This window comes from Mytilus galloprovincialis, chromosome 7 (genome assembly GCF_965363235.1).
Source record: "Mytilus galloprovincialis chromosome 7, xbMytGall1.hap1.1, whole genome shotgun sequence".
NCBI lineage: Eukaryota > Metazoa > Mollusca > Bivalvia > Mytilida > Mytilidae > Mytilus > Mytilus galloprovincialis.
In genome coordinates, this window is record NC_134844.1 from 43,171,026 (window position 1) to 43,187,557 (window position 16,532).

At 30.9% G+C, this 16,532-nt stretch overlaps 1 long non-coding RNA gene across 1 annotated transcript; it reads right to left on the bottom strand.

Annotated features, from left to right (window-relative positions):
• Window positions 1–9,536: 9,536 nt before the first annotated feature.
• On the bottom strand, window positions 9,537–15,199 carry LOC143081707 (uncharacterized). The gene is made up of 3 exons (XR_012980043.1): window positions 14,797–15,199; window positions 12,983–13,159; window positions 9,537–9,939 (listed from the first exon to the last, which is right to left on the bottom strand). It is a non-coding gene; the product is annotated as an uncharacterized LOC143081707 (long non-coding RNA).
• Between the last annotated feature and the right edge of the window lie 1,333 nt (window positions 15,200–16,532).

The following is a 16,532-nucleotide window of genomic DNA, read 5'->3' on the forward strand; positions in this document are numbered from 1 at the left end:
TCAAAGCATGTCCAATTGACATAGTTTTTTTGTTTATTGCTACTAAAAAATGACCTAAAAGAGTTTGAACATATATATTCACATTCTGACTTTTTAAATGCCCATTTAATTAGGTGTGTAAATTTTTTCTTAATGAGAATGTGAGGCAATGTGGTATACAGGGTAGAAAAATCAAAACTTTGAACAGATTCAAAATCACCAATATAAGCATGCAATTTATCAAGTACTTCCAACGAGTTCTTGACACTCCAAAAGTAATTAATTCCACTATTTTCGAAGGCCTTATTTGAACAATTTATTATCAGGTTTTTAATTGTACCAAGTGTGCTGGTAAGAAGAATAGACAATTTAGTAGTGGAACAATGGCTTGAAGACGAAATAAATCTATATTTGTAAGGTGTTTTGTGTAGCTTCGGAAGCCAGTACATAGTTGGGACTTTCATTGTATTTGGCCCTGCTTGTAAAGCGGTAGCTAAAAGTTTATGTTTGTTACAGATGTCGTTTTCTGAAAATGGAGTCAGTTGGAATGATGGTGAATTGGTGATTTCTTTTTTTAGAACCTCAATGTAAAATTTACGTCAAACAATAATAATATTATTAGCAGCTTTATCGGCCGGGACAAAAACAAATTTCTTGGCTAGTTCTTTTAGTTTATGTTTGATACGAGAAATAGGTTTTTTGTGGTTATTGTTAATAGTAAAATGTTCTTTAAAATGTTGAATACGTATATCAACTATCTTCATTACTGAATTAAAAAAAGAGTCCAAAGATTTTTTGTCAGCTTTTTCCAGTTTTATCCATTTCATACAGTAAGTATGGAGTGAGTCGTGGATGATATTACGACACTCATTCCAATTAATAATTGACGGGGGACGATATTTAGGTCCTTTACTGAGGAATGATTTTAACTGGTACCTTTGATAACTATTTACACAACTGGGTCGATGCCACTGCTGGTGGACGTTTCGTCCCCGAGGGTATCACCAGCCCAGTAGTCAACACTTCGGTGTTGACATGAATATCAATAATGTGGTCATTTTTTTTTTATAAATTTCCTGTAAACAAAAGTTTAAATTTTTCGAAAAACTAAGGATTTTCTTATTCCAGGCATAGATTTCCTTAGCCGTATTTGGCATAACTTTTTGGAATTTTGGATCCTCAATGCTCTTCAACTTTGTAATTGTTTGGCTTTATAAATATTTTGATATGAGCGTCACTGATGAGTCTTATGTAGACGAAACGCGCGTCTGGCGTACTAAATTATAATCCTGGTACCTTTGATAACTATTAACTCTCGGTCTTGAACGATGTTAAGATCTCCTGTTATAACATGGGAAATGGGTCCATAAATATATTCGGAGGTACTACAAAAAATCAGTAAAAAGTATGATTTTTTTTGCAGAACACGAATAGGATAGATACAATTTAAGTGATTAAATAGTCATATCAGTAATAAAATACTAATAATTCGTGTGTTTGTTGCTGAATATTAACGATCATTGTAATTTTCTTAAAATCACCTATAATCAACAAATCAAGTAATAACACAGGGTAGATATATTTAATTAATTCCAACCTACCCTTATTTCTCAATCTCGTTGTTGTGTATACTCAGTTTTTAAACGCATGGATTTCATGCTATTATTTTCTTTTGTTTACTCTGTACGTGCATGTTTACACACATAACTTATAACGTTGATCTGTTAAAATACACCTCGTGGTATCAATTGTAACCGTTAGTAAAAAAAAAAAACTGTATGAAAAGAAAGAGAGAGACGAATTCGGCATGCATGCAAAACCTTGTGTTCTGTGTACGTGGGTGTGTAAGCGGCATCGGTTGAATTTTCAATTATTTAGTTTTATTCTAAAGATGTAAGGCAAATCCCCTCAATTTGTTTCACTTACAAAATCGGAAAGTTTTAAGACCTACCCAGTGGTGGATTTAAGGGAGGGTGGTAAGGACATCCCATTGAGGGAACACCTTGGTTGATTATTTTGAAAATCATTGGAACTCTTATGGCAGTCAGTTCCCTCTCCCCTCCTTTATGAAAATTTCTGGATCCCAACCTAGGATGAGAGGGAGGGGGGGTTCTAACTTTATGTCCCCTTCAAATGAATTGATCGTCTAAAAAAGGGGTTTCAACCAAAGGACCTCCAACTCACCCCCTGGATCGTATTTATGATACCTTAACCGTACTTTTCATGTTTCCTTATATATGCAGTAACATGTTGCTGTAAACGAAAATGTTGATAATCGCACTTAGATGTTGATAATACCTTGCCGTAAATATATCAATCTAATCATGTGTCTTAGTTAAGATTGTATGCCCCTTTTTGAAAAATACACTTGTTTTTATATGGATTCGTGGACAATTGATCCTACCCCCTTTTTTGGTTGTAAAAGGGAAATGATAAAAATATTTATTTCAAATTGAAATAGATATTTTAAAACCCAAAAAGAAAACGTAATCAGGGGTCTGAAAGGGAGACGACAGTCCGAAAAAAGCTGAGCGATTATAGAAAAAAAAATATTGAAAAAAAAAGTTTAATTAATTTATTTGTAAGCACTTGCTTACAATGCTACACTAGTGCTACACCATTGGAAACTTTATCATGTTTTGTTAGAGTTTAAATTATATTGTTTTCTCTAGAAAATAGAACATCCACGAAGGATGCATTAAAGATTAAGTAGAGTTAAGTTTTGGAAACATCAAAACGTCAACTTTTTCTCTAATGCATTAATGTTTCATCCGTTTTTAGTTATTGGATTGTTTAACATCCCGACATCAATTTAACCCAGATCTTAATATAAGTATGTATTGATCAATCAATGTAAATAATCATAACAGATGATCAGCACATGCGATAAGCTAATATATTATACGGTAATTAGAGAAAGGTTCCGATTTAAGTATTCCTTAGTTAAGTGAAGACTTAAGTAAGTTTATGCATACGACTTAAGATTTTTACTTAACTAAGGGAATACTTAGTGAAATCTAAGTCCGAGGAATACTTAAGTTAAGATGTTTTATGCATACGGGCCCTGAACTCTAGGAAAATTAAAAAAGTAAAGTCCCTAATCAAATGGCAAAACCAAAAGCTCAAACACATCAAACGAATAGAAAACAGCTGTCGTACTCTGGACGTGATACAGGAAAATGTAACCTGAAGTATGAATAAGAAAACGGAACCGTGGTCATAATGAACAACCATACAATTTGTGTCATTAAGAGCTTTAGTTTTGATCTGAAAAAAAAAAATTAAAGTCACTGTTATTTTGCTGTTTTTACTCAGGCAAACAGGCAATACATACACATACCTTTGACCACGTGATAATAAATCCATTGTGTAGAAGATAGAACTATGGATGGTTGTGAATACATTACAGTGGCTGTTGAAATGTAATCAAATGATGACAGATGACACATTTTACTCTCTTGTTGCAAGAAAAGACCAAGGCATTCATCAACTTGTAGGCACAACTGCAAACATCTAAACCTACGAACATCTGAAATTTCTGAAAGTTTCCATATTTTGAGAGATTTGTAGTCATAGTTGCTATCTGCGTATCCTTTTATATGACTTCCACTTTCTGCCATGCTAATTATAAAATGAATTGTTAAAAGTAACTTGGTGAGTGATTTCATGTTGTAAGCCTGAATAAAGGTTGATGTTTTTTTAAATTTATTCCTAAATATGATTTATTTATATGTTTGAGTTGCAGGATGTTCTCGAGAGTAAAATTACAAGTGTGTTGAGGAACACGATCTATAATTTGATCTCAACCTTCATGCAATATATTTATTTCAGGAAACGTGTTTGAATTTGTAATTAATTTGTGTAAACATGCTCCTTTTCGTTAAAACGTCTTTTTCATTAGCAGAAAACTTCCATTCATTATGATAATTGATATTGATATCATACATTGATCATAGAAATAAGACGTACGTATCTGTATTGTTTGATATAAATAATCTATTATTTCCAACATTACAGTTTAAAGGTGAAATAAGTTGTTATCGGTGATTATAAAATTAAAAAGTTAAAGAAAAGAATAGTATTAATTGCTGACTGTTATTCAAATAATTCTGGTAGTATTATTCTAAAATTTAAGTTTCTCAATATTTGTTAATAGAATTGATCAACATTATGAAAATAAGCAAACCATTGAAGAGGACACAACTGCGTCAATCGTGGCCCTCGGAATTTATTCAAATTAGTAGTCGCATGACTTTTTGTTTTAAATTGAAAATGTTGAATATATATAGTGTTAATTCCTCGGTTCGTGAATACTTTTTATAGAATAAGGTTTCAACTCCTTCGGACGAATCCAGCAATACACGAATGCCACTGTTCTATTAGGGCTTTGTGGTATTGATCGTTTTTAAATATTTTGATATCACTTTACATTAGCCATTTGAATGTTGAAAATCCACATTTTTTATCAATTGTTCAACGATAAATGTGCAATTCTAAAGTCTTCGAATAATTACTTGTTTAGCATTTTAAGATGCTGGGCCCGTATGCATAAGCTACTTAAGTTAAGATTTTCCTTAGTAAACACTTAAGTTAAGGAAACTCCGCCCTTTTTATCTAAGTGGTATGCATAAAAATCTTAAACTAAGTATTTCATAAGTAAAATCTTAGTTGTTTTTAGTCACGCCCACATAACTTAAGTGGTATGCATAAAACTCCTTATACTAAGGAAACGCCTAAGATAACACTTAAGTCTAAGGTACATATAGAGCTACCTTAAATTTTCAAAAATAGTTAAAAAAACAGTCGAAAGTTTGCGTTTTTGGTAGAACATTAATATGTTACCTACAATTTGATTGATCAATATGTATAAGTAATAAAATACTAATTATTCGTTTATTTATTGCTAAATAATAAGTAAATATTAACGATCATCGTGATTTTCAAATCACGTATAATCAACAAATCAAGAGATAACAGTGAGTAGTTATATATACTATTTCCCAATCTCGTTGTTAAATACCGAAAAGTACTCAGTTTTTACACACATGTAATTCATGGTACTATTTTCTTTTGTTTACTCTGTACGTGAACGTTTTTTTAAATTGTTAAAATACACCGCGCGGTGTCAATTGTAACCGTTAGTTTAAACCGAATCAAGGAATGAAGAGACAGCATGCAAAACCACATTTTCTACATGTGTGTGGGGTTATTTTTTTTTGGGGGGGGGGGGGCGTCATTTGAATTTTCAATTCAGTTTTATTCTGAAGATGTAGGGCATACCCTAAAAAAAATCACTTACAGGGACAAAATCAGAAGCGGATTTCTTTCATAAGGGGAAGCATGGACCTGCATTTTGTTTAAACAATTAGGTTGATTGTTTAGAATCACTGTTACGGCAATTAGAAGTCCCGACTGCTTCACCCCCATGGAATTCGTCGGTTATGTAAGGCATTTATAATACCTTACTCGTAAAGGTATTAAATTATTTTTTTCATATTACCTTATATACTCAGTGAGATATATTGCGGTTCCGAAAATATTGGTAAGTACGTTAAGATGTGGAGAATATACTTCCTGTAATATTTTGTTTAAGTAAAGATTGTAGGACTTTCGGAAAATATCCTAGTAAGTTTGTATATGGATTTCTGGGAAAACAATCTACCCTCCCCCTTTTTTTGTTGTAAAAGGGAAGTGATAAAAATGTTAATTTCACATCAAAATAGATTTTTTTTAAAACCATAAGCAAATGTAAGCAAGGAGTATGGAAAGGGAGGTGGCAGCGCATAATAAGCTGAACGATTATAGTGAACATTTTATCGAAAAAAGTGTTTTGTAAAATTATTTGTTAGCACAATAATGTCATGCTTACAATGCTACACTTAGTCTTATGCTACGACACTGAAACCTTGATCTTGTTTTAATAGCGTTTAAAACATATTGTCTCCAGAAAATATTACAACCATGAAAGATAATTAAAGATTAAGTAGAGGAAAATTTTGGATTACCGAAATATTTTTCTTCCAATGCTCAACCGTCAAAACATCAACCATAAAAAGTGTTGTCTTATATGCACCAATTGTTATCATTATACTATGTTACGTTCAATTGAATTGTTTTACATACCTATATCAATTTAATCTAAATATTTTTTGAGACAGAATTTTCTTATACTTAGCCAAAATGAAGATTTTACTATGCTCTTTTCAAAAATATAATAAAAAGTATTGGTCACCGTGCTATTTTTCTTCCTATGAGTCGTTGAAAATTGCCTAAATTTGGTTAGATTGTTCATAGAAAAACACATTTGTGTGCATAAAAAAAAATCTATGAGATAGAATTTTGAAATAAATTGTGAAAAGATAGTTTTTGTAATATATTTTAAGAAAATAAAAAGAAAAAATGGTGTCACCGAACTTGGTTTCTTGCTACAAGTAAAAAGAAAAAAATTCCCTATCAGTCCAGTATAAATTGTTTACTAAAAGAGTTATCTTCCCTTAAATGGCCCATTTGAAAAAAAATGATTCTAAAAGCAAAAAAAAATGATATTTGTTTAAATATTTTGAGTTATACAATAAATTACCAAGTTTTCTTTATATAATTAAACAGTCTAACCTTAAAATTGCAAATCTGTCTCCAAATTTGCAGATTTAGGCAAATAACTAGACCGATTTTTTACTGTGATTGTACAATCCAAGATGGCGGTATACCATGTATCTACCTTAACTAAGGAAATTCTTAGTGAAATCTAAGTTTAAGGAATACTTAAGTTAAGATGTTTTATGCATACGGCCCCTGACCTTAATTTAGTTGTTGATGGTGTTTGTTAGGCTAATTACAGTTGCCACTTTGTTGGGTTTTTTTTACTTTTGTCTCAATTCAAAATTTTGCGATATTAAATGATGTTAATGTGTTTTATGTTTCAAATTTCTGCAAAAAAGTCAATGAGATAATTTTTATTCTAATGTCCCATTGAGTCTGACGGTGACTTTTTCTATTTTGAAAACCATGCCGTGAACACTTTCGTGAGGTTGTTAAGTCCCAATTATGGGCATTATGTTTTCTGGTCTGTGCGTCCATTCGTTCGTCCGTCCGTTCGTTCGTTCGTCCGTTCTTCCGGCTGTTCGTCCCGCTTCAGGTTAGAGTTTTTGGTCGAGGTAGTTTTTGATGAAATTGAAGACCAATCAACAAAAAAGGTTTGTTTGACCGTTTGACGATCATATATGTTCGGATCACATACAAAAAGTCGATATAATCGAATATGCGGGTAAACTAAGTATCTTTATTGATCAAAATACATTTGGATTCATATACTATCAGTATCATATTTGATTCTCTACAATAAAAGACAAATACACATTAACATACATCGTAAGTAAAACATAAATTAAAACACTTGACATTAAATTAAACAAGCAAAAGGAATCTCCTTTTTTCACGCTTCAAAAAAAAATCCTGCAAATTAAAAGGTAAGTTGAAATAAATTTATTTTAGTTCTGTTATCTTATCTGATAAAAGATACGATAGGTTAAATAAATATCATTGTTCTTAAAAATGTTCATAAATATCTCTTACCAAATATAATCTCAAAACAAATAACGATGTGTCTCAAAATGAAAATAACTTGCAATGAATATGAACTCTAGACAACGTAAGATGAGACAAAGGCGTAACGTTATTAAATTTAAAACCGCTACAACTACAATTCATGTGATCGCAATGTAAGATATGCGCAAATATAAGATAAAATAGTTTCTACAAGTGTAATAAATATAACATATAAATTCAGTAATAATGAATAAATAAACCCAAGAATTTGAAACAACATTTCAAATCTAATAATATCCTCACAAACATCAGTACTTAATCATGCTTGGCTTTGATTATCTCCGTTTTAGACAGGGTACTATGCCTTTATGTAAATCATTATGTAGTGTTCTACATCTTTATTAAGTTTTAATTACATAATGTAATTCTATTTCTGTTTTGGAGAGTTGTGCAAAATATAAAATATCATTACATATAAAAACAGCTTTAATCCAACATGGTATACATTAGAACATGTATGTACCCAGTCAGGAATATAACAATTGTAATCAATTCGTTTTATGTGTTTTCTGCTTTTGAGCTTTTGATTTGGCCATTTTCAAGGAAGTTGTGATTATATCAAGAAAACCTACATGAATAAAATAAAATGTCAAAATGTTCAGGTTTTAGTTAAATCATTTTTGGGTAAGTTGATGCAAGCTTACGATCTGTATTGCTGTTTATACTGTTGGAGGCAAATAATTTTCAACGACTATATTATACACGTTAATTTTAAACAATGAAAGTAATGAATTTCGTGCATTTTTTGAGTAAGTTAAAACAAAATTTAGATAATTTAGTTTACTATCAGTTATCACTCGTTAGCAATCACTACCATATAGATTAACCTGTTGTTCACTGGATGTCGTAGTTTGTTGATGTACATGCATGCATGGTTCATAACAGGTTGGAGAAAACCCTCCAAAGGGAAAATATTCCCAAAATGAGTAACAACCCCTCATTTAAGTAATCATTTGATAGGGCTTAAAACTACATTTTTTAAACTGGGTCTTTTAGCATGAAATGGCACCAAAACAAAAATAGAAAAAAGAAAAATCACAAAAAAAATTGAACTCCGAGGAAAATTCAAAACGGAAAGTCCTTAATCAAATGGCAAAGCTCAAACACATCAAACGAATGGATAACAACTGTCATATTCCTGACTTGGTACAGGCATTTTCTTATGTAGATAATGAAGGATTGAACCTGGTTTTATAGCTAGCTAAACCTCTTACTTGTATGACAGTCGCATATTCCATTAAATTGTAAACGATTCGTGAACAAAAACAAACAGACACAATAGGTAATAATGTCAAATATACAGCAGTCAACATTGTGCTATAATCTTAAAATGGAACAACTTTTTTCAAAGAACAATAGTTTTATTATGGGTTTTTTAAAAGTTGCAGTTCTTGAAAATTGCTAATTTTTCGAAGTTGTTGTTGGCTTGTAACTTTTCAGTAAATCAAGATAGGTTTATTCGTCTTTTGTATAATATGTTTTTAGCACTTACAAATGATACTTAAATGAGGGATTTTTTCTCATTTTGGAAACAGTTGCCCATTCGGCGGGTTGTCCCCAACCTGTCAGTAGTGTTTCCCGTTTCTCATTTTTTACATAGATGAGAAATTTAGTTTTCCTTCACACTAGTCATTTTGGTTCCCTTGATGGCTGTCTTTTCGGTGTGAGCTTAGGCTCAGTGTTTTGACCTATAATAGTTTTTTTACACATTGCAACTTGGATTTAGGGCTGTCATATTGGCACTCATACCACATATTTTCACTCTGTTAACAAATGTTGGTTATAATTAAGAATCTTCATTAAAACGGAGCACCAATGTGTTGTAAACTCATTCGTTTGATGTGTAATAAGTTGTACTATGTTTCAATTTCAAAAACCTACCGAATCAATGCATTTTGTAATATTTATTCTATCCATTACACATCTTTAATTTCTTATTTTTTATTTTAAGATTAACATGATTTTCTGCTAGATGTAACCATATTACGAATATCCAGTATTTTCTTGATTAGAGTTTCGTCTTTTGCAAATAGTGCTTATTCTATTTTACTTGTCTATTACATAAGACGTCTTCTTAAACACAGTAGTTATTAAAAACCGTTTATTGAATTAATGCAATAACGAAATCTCACAGCAAAATTTCACAAATGAAAGCAAACGTTCCTTTACCACCATCCTCCCACTTGTACTGAACTGTTGGTGAAAGAAACAAATATGATTCTCCAACCTTATTGTTTGGTTGTCCTAATGCCCAGCTGAAGTATTCCATTTGTTTTCCGTCAGTAAATTGCCAGATATTTCTAATCTTTTCTCCTTGAATGTATAGTCTCTGCACAGCAGACCCTATAGTATTACCTGAAACAAAATGTCATGACAATCAATGGACATATAATCTGATGGCAGTTTCAAGGCCAACATTTAGTTTAGTCAGTTTGTTTTTAAGATGATGTTTAACGATAGACTGTTAACTTTTGAATGAATGCCTGTAAATATAAATGCACAGTTTTGATTTCAATTGAATGCAATTTTGTTTTCTGATTTCATAATAAGTTGAACATACCAGAAGAATAGAGCTTTACAGCTTTTTTCAACCTGTGTAGTATTTTAAAAATTCAATTACAATTGATTACGAATGGAAAAGAATTATAAAAACCCAAATCCAAATCTTCTTTCAATGTCTCTAAGTAGTTATTACGTGGTAAACTATTTTCTATAAGGGTCTTTGTTATCAAATTCATCAATAAAATAGGACCTTGCTAGAACTTTCGCACATGTTCATAAGCAATATTGCCATTAGATAACAAATCCTGTATAAGATCAGCCCATTCAACATTTTGATTATTTATAACACGCGTCTTATTTTCGTGTTCTTGGGCGGGGCATACAAGTTTATTTGAGGTCGAAGTTTGGAATTGACCAAAGACAACGATCGTTCCTTAAATAGTTGATCGGAAAAAAGTTGTTTTGGACTGATTATGTCGCACGGCCTTTTGCTAAGCTTGGCCGCAGATAAGTTTATAATTGAAAGTAACCAACCGGAAGACCAAGAATATACATGTCAGATTCTTGTGAAAGATAAGTATGTAAATTTACCCAAATATAACTTTCTATGATTTGTCATCCTTAGAGTTGTATGCATCGATTTGATAAAGTGGACCTATCTATGATATGTATCAAAATTCTGTTTATAAGAACATGGGTGTTGTTATACAATCAATTATTCGTGTGTGTACAAAATATGGTTCTTGAATAATCATCGACGGGCAGTGCACTTGAATTCTAAGTTAAATTAACTGTTGACACAAAGATATGTGTTGCCTGTGTATAATTTTGGTGGAATAATGAAATACTAAACAATGAAAATTAAAGTAAAACTATGTTAAAGTTTAAAGTCGATGTAATGGAAATAAGCCCATGATAATACAATTGCTATATATGATTCACTTTCCGAAACTGACCGAATCACGTTAACTATAGTAATTCGTCATGTTCTCGCAAATATCGATATCGAAAACAATATACCGGAGTATCTAAGAGCTTTGTAGCGACGTCAAAAATGAACCCTTACCTTCATAAACAAAATTAAAAGTACAGAAATTTTAATGTGGGCTTTTGATGAAAAATTCATTTTCGTTTACAGATAACCTCATTTCTTTTAAAATAGATCTGACTATTTGAGAATGATAATATTTGACTCCTAATATACAATGTTTTAACATCAAGAGGAACAGTAAACTGTATTTAAAACTAGACAATGAATAAACTGAAATAAACATCTGATATGACTTTTGAGTGTATTGAAATTGCTTTTAGAATAGCAAGCATCGAAATCAAAATCAGGAAGCCCCAATTGCAATATTTGTTTACTATCTTCTTTCATTACATTGAATATAAAAAGTTAAGAAAACAAAATGTATTAACATTTTCAGACAATTATAATTTGGAACATTAAACCTATGTGTTTAGCATTCACACTTTTTCTAGGTCAATAACCATGTCCAAGACCGAACAAATTCTATTTTTAGACTTTGAAAATAACAAGTTTCTTGCAAAACATAAAATCACAAATATAATGAACTCCGAGGAAAATTCAAAACGGGAAAGTCCAATGGCAAAATCAGAAGCTCAAACACATCAAACGAATGGATAACAACTATCATATTCCTGACTTGGTACAGGCGTTTTTGCAATTTTGTTTTACTTTACAGAAAACATGTTAAAATAAGACAAAGCATTACAGAAAACCAATAAGGAAATATAATGGGGGAATATACAAAAACAAAAGTCACATACAAAATACTAGTACCCAGAACAGGAAACTGGTTAAGTAAAAAAACACCAACATGAATTATTAAACATAGTTTATTTACAACAACAAATACAGTTAAAACAATAGATAAGTTCAATCAGTTTAAGATTTTTATATCTATTAAATAGAAATTCGAAATTTGATGATTTTAAGACAAATTTTATAATGTTCTTTTGCAGATTTTATGTGCTTTCTATACAAATATTGGCTCATTTTGTAAGAATACAATCAGTATTATTTCAAACGATAAATGAGATAAATGCACTATTTTTTCGATTTTCAGTTAAAGTCCTATTGCATATATTGAGGTATTTGTAAAATGATGAAATATAGATGTAAATTGATAAAAAACTGATGTAATGAAATACTCGAAGCAAGTCGTGTTAAAAGTAAACTAAAATTGAATTGGTCATGTAATAAAATTGACCTATTATATAACAATGTCATAAGTATGTATGGTTGACACAAAATATTGATATTTTATATAATTGAAGATGTTTTTTGTGCTGAGTTCAAACAACATTTTAAAAGTAAATTCTTATATGATACAATGTCAGATGATGGTGAGACTTTTAAATATTTGGCTTTGAGCGTTCCTGGTTAAGGTAAATTCAGAAAAGCGCGTCGGATGATACAATTTATAACGTGTTATTTTCATTTTTTTCATATATTTCTGTTTTACAAAAAAAAAATTAAGTTCAAGGCATGCAGATTTCTCTTACGAGTAGTATTAATAAGAGATATAAAAAATATTATCATCGAATGTTTTCATGAATATGACTTGAACAGTGAAATTGAAAGACTTTTATATATGAACAGAAACGATAGAATTTGTAATATGTGCAACTTCAATACAGTTGCGGAGGAATATTCTTTAAATGCGTTTCTTGTACATTCGTATGAAATATATAGAACCAAGTATAAGTATCCACCAGTATTTGAACTTGACTGATTGTTTGCATACTATTACTTAACACGGAATAAGATAAGTGCGATGCATTAAGAAAGGTTTTAAGTTGAACGTTTTGAATAAAAATGATTGTTGCTTAAATTCTTACAAGTCTGACTATAAAGGTTATTGCGACTTACTTAGATACTGTTGTAAGTATGTTTGCTTTAACGCCGAATCAATTCTGATTAACTCTGCTCCGGCATCAATACAACTTTGTTTTGCTTTGTCATAGGGCAGTGCATCGTTAACTCTAAGACACAAACATGCCTCGGCTATTAAAGTATAATCATGAGGACAGTTGGATGAATGGCAACCTAAATTAAAAAGTAATATGTCATGTAAGGAAATTGATGTAATATTTGTCAAATTCTTCCTCTATTCAATGTTTGTGTTGCTTTACACTATTGTTTATATAATGTTCTTGTGTGATAAACATGCGACTCAAATTTAAATGTACTGATTGAATTTGAATTGGTAAGTATTTCAAGGTTAGAAAAAAAAACAGTTTACTTTCCACTTTTCATCTATGCTTTTTGGTCCTCAATGCTCATCCGTGAGGCCCTTTTAACTTTTTTGGATTCGAGCCTCACGGACGAGTCTTAAGCAGACGAAACGCGCGTCTGGCGTATATACAAAATTTAGTCCTGGTATCTATGATGACTTTATTTACAAAACAACTGGTGTTACTAAAGATGCAGAAACTGTTAGACTGTTTGATCCCGCCCGGTTTTTGGAGAGGTGATTGTTGCTCATTTTTTTTCGTTTTACGACATTTTAATTTCTTCCTATTTTTTAACATTGATACATAGTGTATTAGACTAAAGCTGTTACAATCAACTTAGTGGCGTAGCTTTAGGAAAAAGGTACCCTGATGTATCCATATTGAAGATCCATTAGTGACCTTCGGTTGTTATCTGCTCTTTGGTCGGGTTGTTGTCTCTTTGACGCATTCCCCATTTCCATTCTCAACTTTATTTTATATAGTTAATAATTAGTTCACAAAACACACCAACGACTTATCATTATAAACCTTAGTTAGTTAGTTATATAATTCAATCTTAAATACACATTTTAATCATTCTGTTTCATAGTTTACGTATTTGGTTATTCCATCCTAAAAAAGTCTACATGTATACTGGCTAAGAAAATAGTGCGTTTCCAATGTAATCAAATAATCGTTATCTGGCATCATTGGTAAATATATTATTTATGTTCATTATATTATTTTTTTTTTATTAGAATAACAAAAAGTGGTATAACAATTTTGTTTTATTGAAAAGCGATTTATTTTTTATCATGTTTCAAAGGTGTTGTGTTATTATATGAATTTGAAAATAAAAGTTTTACCGTAAGTGCTTTATCATCTGATGGTGAGAAGTCAGTTATAATTTAACACGTGTTGTTTTTTTTAGAGACTAATCGGTTATCACACAATTATTTCATATACGTTCTGTTAAAAAAACTGTTTAAATTCTATGTATCAATATACCTAAATAACTTAGAATTGACAGAAACTTTTGAATGCTGCAGTCTGTTTTTATTTTGCACTTTCTATTTGATATTTTTTCCGTCGGGTGCAAATATAAACTTTCAATCCTGGTATCTATGAGTTTATTTACAACCACTGGGTCGATGGATTTAATTGTGGAGTTTTTATTCCCCGAGGGTTTTATCAGATCAGTAGTCAGCATTTCTGTGTTGACATGAAATGTCATTTATATGGTCATACTAATAAATTAACTGTTTACAAAACTTTAAATTTTTGAAATACCAAGGCTTTTCTATCTCAGGAATAGATAACCTTAGCCGTATTTGGCAAAACTTTTAGGTATTTGTATGTCCTCAATGCTCTTCAACTTCGTACTTTATTTGGCCCTTTAACTATTTTTTTCGAACGTCAAACATGATTCTTTTGTAGTGTTTTGTGTTAATGATGTATGTGATAACTAACCTTTGAATACTTCGTAATACATCCATCCTTGATTTACTTGATCAGATCTGTCTGCTGTATTATGATTGAATGAAGACAACTGACAGGTTCCTGTCGACTTTCCATATAAAAATCCCAAACAGTGCTCTGTAGAAAGACACAACTGCATGCAATATGTTGCAACTACTGGTGATTTTTCTTGTATTATCAACGACTGTACAGCGGCATTGTTTATACTCTGATATATATATCCTCTTGCTGTCTTTTGTAAACAAAACACAAAACTTATATGGTTTAAGGTAAGAAAAAGAAAGCAAACCTTCATGATGGTATCAAATGCTCCAACAGCATCAATTGCAAGTTTTTTAATTATTGGCGCATGCGTATCTTCTTTTGTTCTACATTTTTGCATTAGTTACTATTCCTGTTAAGATGTCACAAAAAAAAAAAAGAATACAATATAAAACTAAAACAATATAATGATTATTGATTGTGGTTAAGGTAGATTTGGGAAGATTATTAAATGAAACATTCTAGGCAAAATAATACATGGCAATATTTCAGAAATAACACTCAAATGTCGAAACAGTTTGTTTGGTTTTCTCTTCAATTGTTTTATTTCAAAATCTTTTTGTTTGTGTCTCGTATTTCATTTTGTTGCAGTAATGTTCCCTTTGTCATTTCATAAGTGATATTTACAAATTTCAATACAAATAATAGTGATTGTTTTGACACAGTGTGAGAAAAGTGGATATTATGCAATCATCATGTAACAAATTATATGCTTTATAAAACGTTTGATAAATTGGAAGGATGACAGCTAAATATAGAAGTTGAAATTTCTATCTTCGTCCTGAGAACCGCATGTTAAGTTCACAAATATAACTCGGATTTGTATGAGCTTGTGTTTTTCAAATTTGCGTCACTTATTATACTATAAAAAAGCAAATGTGCCACTTCTTTCTGTACAATATCTAATCATGACATTAGATTAAGCAATTATATCCTATCAATTTTGTAGATAGATAATTCACTTAAACCCTTTATCCGTACACAGTAAGCAAAAACAATGTTTAAAAATTACCAGACGACAATGATCACATACATGTTTATTAAAAACTAAAGCCAAAACTAAAAATAAGAACAAACTAAAAATCAGAAATTGTACCCCGTTAAATAAAGTAACAGATAACTGCAAAACCAGCAACAGGGATCCCATCATAAAGATGAAAGTACATGTACGACAATGTCACTTTTTGTCATTTGAATTCGCCAGTAAAAAAAAGGTATTTCAAATCTTTCTTATGACAGATGCCCGTAAGACATTAGTTCGACAAAAATCAGTATTGATAGTTTTCAAATGTGGTTTTAGCTGTAAGCTTGCAATCGAAAGATGCATATTAAAAATCGAATATCGAAATTTGAATGTTGAATGTTGACATTTTAGATATTAACATTGGTTATTACTTTTTAAATTAATGCTGTAAGTTGAAATTGAATGCTAAATGTTTCGATTGAATGCTGTATGTTGAGATTGAATGCTGTATGTTGAGATTGAAATCTAAATGTTTAGCTTGAATGCTGGTTTTTAGCTTGAATTCTGTATAATTAGATTGAACGCTGTATGTTTTGATTGAATGCTGAATGTTAAGATTGAATGCTGAATGTTTAGCTTGAATGCTGGTTGTTTAGCTTGAATGCTGGTTGTTTAGCTTGAATGCTGGTTGTTTAGATTGAATGCTAAATGTTGAGCTTGA